Genomic DNA, 6,000 nt, shown 5'->3' on the forward strand with positions numbered 1-6,000 from the left:
TCACACTCAATGCTTCTATAAATCTTCCATCATTTCTCTGCGGTGGGGTGGGGGTCAGGCTTCACCCCTCTATACCTTCTATATTCCCTCCATTCCCTCCACCCTGCCTCATAGAGGCCTCAGGCCAGGAGATATGACTGCTCTGCAGGCTTTATTAGCTGTAATCAGACTTCCTGGGTCTGGCCAGTAAAAGACGTGGGCTTCCCAGTGGGCAGAGCGGTGTAGCGGGGATTGTAGCGAGGATTGCTGCTCATGCGTGTTTATCGCTAGCTCTGGAGGAGCTCTGGAGGGTCATGACTTTACTTTAACGCCCAGGCTTTTAATTAAGACTGCTGGTTGTCAGTAACCGTGACTACCCTGCAAGCAAAGGTCCCAGCAGAGTCGAGTTGGCTGGGATTCAAAGGTTTGTAAAAACACTAGGGCCTAATGGGTCAATTGCGATGAACATTGAGCTTGTGTGTTAACGTGGGACCACAGAATAAGTTAATGTGGTATTGATGGGGTCCAGCTTGTGTTGCGATCACATCATGACTACGCTTGGCTGTACATTTACAGTATAGGCTACACAGTTGCGCACAGAATGCATGGGGAATGGGGGTTCTATTTATATCGGGTAAAACAGCAGAAAGGTGAAGGTGCCAATAGTTCCAATTGGTTCCAACCAGCTACATCATAATAAGAGCTGGCCATGCAGCATTGCATGCAGTAGGAGTCTGGACCACTGGCCCCAGGAGCACAGTTATCTGTTTATAAGGAGATGTTCAAGTTCTCCAGTCTCTAGGAGTATGAGCTCATCAGGCCCCGTCCGTCTGTGTGGAGAGTCTGCCGGCCTGGGCGTAGCAGCATACCGTGGACTGTGTGGTCGCCTCTGCCTTGGAGAACAGGAAGTGACAGTGGGAGGACTCTTCCAATCAACCGCAGATCAGGGTTGTGAGAGCGAGAGAACACTAAAGGAAACAGAAAAATAACAGTGTTTGTTTGAACAATGGCTGCCCAGACTGTTCATCATAGGGCCTGAGCTCACAGCACAGCGAGATATATATCCCTGGCAAACGCTTCCTCTAATGCTGAGGCCTTACAAGCACATAAAACAAAGCCCAGAGCCCCAGTCCCAGTCAGGGGGGAAATATCTCAGAGATTTCCTCAGGGGTTGGACCAGGGCTTTTGTTGGAACGCCTCTGTCCATTTTTTTTATTATTTCCGTAGGAAAACACAGGGGCGAGATGGAGAGTGCCGTTCCCGGGAAGATGGAGGAAGCTGGAATGTTTGGTAAGGGACGTGTGGCTGTGTGTTCCCGGAGAGAGCGTCTTCATGGATTTCTCCTTCGGTTGACCGGACCTGCTCTGTACGTGCTGGAGGGCTCTGGGCCTGGAATGGTGATGGCAGGGATTGATAGGAGATGGAGGACGTCTGGTAGATTGTCCAACCCAGCATACAGGCACAAGAGTTGTCCAAATCCAATGAGGGAGGAGAAAGAGCTTGCAAAGAAAGGTTTAACCAGAGTATTGACACTTCCATGACTGGATGCACACATGCACACTTCTCCAGACAAATCTGTTAAGGATTAGTGATTTGATGGTTTGTAATAATTGTTCAGTTACAAAGCTAGTCATTTGTCACTTTTCCTAGCTCCCCGTAGGTCTTCATATTGTTCTTGTATGTGTGTAAAGGGCCATGTAAAGTTTGAATTTGTCCAGGCGCCCTCCTAAACCCACAGGGGGAACATTATGTTTGAGAAATGTTCTTTCTTTCGCAGAGTTTTTAGTGGATTAGATGACATTTAAGTTATTGGAGGACTAATATGCATGATTAAAACAGTTGATGATTGCGCAAAATGGAGCACAATTTTATTGGCCTCCCCTAGGGCTAGCCATTAAAGAGCTCTCGGTCGGTCCAGTGCGAGATTGTAACACTTTATTTAACACTTGATCTGTGGATAGCAGGCCATGAACTGCCAGTGAACCTGAGGTCCACATTAAAACAATACGTGTGTGAGTGGTCCTAGGCACTTTACTATACTCTCCATATTGCATTATGGTTGACTGTTGGCTGTTTTAACCTGGAGGCCACTGTGGAGGGGAATGGTGTAACTTTAGATGAGTGTAGACTCAAGTGGGGTCACATACATCTCCTCAGGTGGCACAGAGTGGCGCAGCCATCTAAGACACACCAACTCATTCAAGGGTTTTTCTGTATTTTTACTTCCTGATTAAAAAAATAAAATTTTCTAAATTGTGGAATAATAGTGAAGACATCAAAACTATGAAACAAACACATATGGAATCATGTAGTAACCAAAAAAGTGTTAAACAAATCAAAATATATTTTAGATTCTTCAAAGTAGCCTAACTTTTCCTTGATGACAGCCTTACACATTCTTGGCATTCTCTCAACCAGATTAATGAGGAATGCTTTTCTAACAGTCTTGAAGGAGTTCCCACATGGTGAGCACTTGTTGGCTGCCTTTCCTTCACTCTACGGTCCAACTCATCCCTAACCATCTCATTTGGGTTGATGTGGGATGATTGTGGAGGCCAGGTCATCTGATGCAACACTCCATCAATCTCCTTCTTGGTCAAATAGCCCTTACACAGCCTGGAGGTGTGTTAGGTCATTGTCCTGTTGAAAAAAAATTATAGTCCCACTAAGTGGAAACCAGATGGGATGGCGTATCGCTGCAGAATGCTGTGGTAGCCATGCTGGTTAAGTTTTCCTTGATTTCTAAATAAAATGCCGGTCTAATGTCCATTGCTCATGTTTCTTGGCCCAAGCAAGTCTTGTCTTATTATAGAGGTCCTTTGGTAGTGGTTTCTTTGAAGCAATTCAACCACGAAGGCCTGATTCACACAGTCTCCTCTGAATAGTTGATGTTGTCTCTTTCTTGAACTCTGTGAAGCATTTATTTGGGCTGCAATTTCTGAGGCTGGTAACTCTAATGAACTTATCCTCTGCAGCAGAGGTAACTTGGGTCTTCCTTTCCTGTGGTGGTCCTCATGAGAGCCAGTTTAATTATAGCGCTTAATGGTTTTTGCGAGTGCACTTGAAGAAACTTTCAAAGTTCTTGAAATGTTCCGCAATGAGTGACCTTCATGTCTTAAAGTAATGATATATTGTCATTTCTCTTTGCTTATATGAGCTGTTCTTGCCATAATATGGACTTGATCTTTTGCAAAGTATACCACCAGTACCTCACAACACAACTGATTGGCTCAAACGCATTCAGAAGGAAAGAAATTCCACAAAATAACTTTTAACAAGGCACACCTGTTCATTGAAATGTATTCCAGGTGACTACCTCATGAAGCTGGTTGAGAGAATTCCAAGAGTGTGCAAAGCTGTCATCAAGGAAAAGTTTCACTACTTTGAAAAATATTTAGATTTGTTTAACATTTTTGTTGGTTACTACATGATTCCATGTGTGTTATTTCATAGTTGTGATGTCTTCACTATTATTCTACAATGTAGAAAATAGTACAAATCATGAAAAACTTGTCCAAACTTTTGACTGGTTCCGCATACAGCAATAGGGCATAACATACCCTAGGTGTTGAGAAGGGAGTGTGGTACGTTGCTACACTCGACGACAAATTCAATGTACTGTACATTAAGATGACTAACACCAAATCGTATACTGTATAGAAATAACAATAGACATTCATATGTTTCTTGACTTTGTCCAGCTTTAAGTCAGGGACCATAGATATTTCCCAAAACCATGAAAAGAGTCAAATGTTTTGCACATTTTGATGCAGAGGTAATATAACCCATTTTCAGTGCGGCACTCCGGACCTCATTGAAGACCGAATGCGACCCCCGGGGCGAAATGAGTTTGACACCACTGCTCTAAGAACTTGGAACTCGGAAACAAGAGTAACCAAATAGAAGGGCAAAAAATTCCACATTTGGGGCCTTAACCCTCCTGTTGTGTTCCGGTCGAATTGGACCGATTTACAAGTTTTCTCTCTGAAAAATGAGGTTCATTTAATCTGATTGTCATAAGGTTCCATGACTTTGTCCACACAAGGAATCTGAACACACAAAATACATTTAGATGATTTTCATACAATTTTGGGTCTTTTCTTTAACTTTTGTACACCTGTGGTGTTCCCGGTCAAAAATGACCAGTCATTAGAAATGAACGGGTGAGACTACAATCAGTGTATCAAATTGAGTTCAGGCACATGCCCATTCATCAGATGGACACACTTCCTCTTCCAGACCCCCACATGCATGTGTGTTGAAGCACACACACACCTCACTCCCCTTCTTGGCTTCCATGGCATCCCCCACGGGAACCTTTCCCCAATAGAACCTTACCCCCACGGGAACCCCACCTGTTGGCATTCTCACAAACAATCGCAACATTGTTTCAATAATATATAGAGCTTTTTTCGCAACTCTGGTATATAAAGCTTATTTGAGATCTTGCTCACAACTCATTCTGTGGCAGCAAATTGACCAAACAATATACTGTATGTGAGTCTCTTGATCATATCTTTGATCATGACACTGGTGAGGAGGAGAGAGGCCAGGAAACTGACAGTTAAGTAGTCTTTGATAAATTGCACAATATGTCTCGTCTGAGTATTTGTTTAAGTCAAAATGATCCATACATTATGCTTTTCTTTTACTAAAAAATGAGTTGTATGAGCTCAGGTCAATGAGGCCTGTACATAGCAAATAGAAATCCAAACTTGTAATGTTCACCAGAACTTAAGTTGATAAAAAGATCTAACACAACATTAGGTGATAATATGGATTAATATGGATTTATAATCAGCTATAATGGGGCGGTCATGTTGGACAGGGAACACAGAATTAATTAACATGAAGCTAACACAACAGGAGGGTTAACAAAAAAACAAAATAGCAAAAACATTATTTTAACTAATTGGACCGGTATCCGGTAGCAACTGAGTGACATCATAAACTTCTATACCAACTGTTGATGGGAACTATTTCAATTAATGCGAGTGCAAATTGGCCTACACCAACACAGGTTGGCAATTAGATCCTTATTATTGGCTGTTGTCAATGTTTAAGGTGTGAAAGAGGAAAGCCAGGCCTGTTTTTCTGCAGGTGAACCCGGAGGTCAGTGGGGGTAGTGTGTGTGTGTGTGTGTGTGTGTGCGTGCGTGCGTGTGTGTGTGTGGTCGGGGACCTGGTTACTGGGGGCTACCCAGATATGCAGACGGGGGTTTGGTGCATTCACTTATTGCTGTGTGATTTTTACCCATTGGTCAGTCAGTTTGTATACAAGCAGATAAAGAGAAATACAAAACAGAGAAACACATATTTTCTACGGAGAGATTTCAGTGCCATCAGAAATGATTTCAATTCCATCATTTTAAATTGGCATTAGGATGTTGAATTTGAATGCAAAAATGTGATCATTGAATTCATAAATTGAACTTGATTTAAAACTAAATTGAATGAATGTTGCATTCCGTTTTGAAATTCAATGTAAATTTAATTGAATATTCAAATAAAAAATGGTATGTTTTAATTTATTTGAATCTTCAATAAATTAGAAATTATAGGTTGAATGCGATATCCACTACATTGAAGCTGAATATATAAATATTGAATGGTGTGACTACCATTTGCCTCATGCAGCATGACACATCTCCTTCGCATAGAGTTGATCAGGCTGTTGATTGTGGCCTGTGGAATGTTGTCCCACTCCTCTAAAATGGCTGTGCAAAGTTGCTGGATATTGGCGGGAACAGGAACGCGCTGTCAAGCATGTCGATCCAGTGCATCCAAAATGTGCTAAATGGTTGACATGTCTGGGAGTATGGAAGAACTAGGACCTATTTTCAGCTTTCAGGAATTGTGTACAGATCCTTGCGACATGGGGCCGTGCATTATCATGCTGAAAGATGAGGTGATGGCGGCGGATGAATGGCAAGACCATGGGCCTCACGGAATCTCACGCTATCTCTGTGCATTCAAACTGCCATCGTTAAAATGCAATTGTGTTCATTGTCTGTAGCTTATA

The sequence above is a fragment of the Oncorhynchus mykiss genome, chromosome 20 (assembly GCF_013265735.2).
Source record: "Oncorhynchus mykiss isolate Arlee chromosome 20, USDA_OmykA_1.1, whole genome shotgun sequence".
In the NCBI taxonomy this organism is placed as follows: domain Eukaryota; kingdom Metazoa; phylum Chordata; class Actinopteri; order Salmoniformes; family Salmonidae; genus Oncorhynchus; species Oncorhynchus mykiss.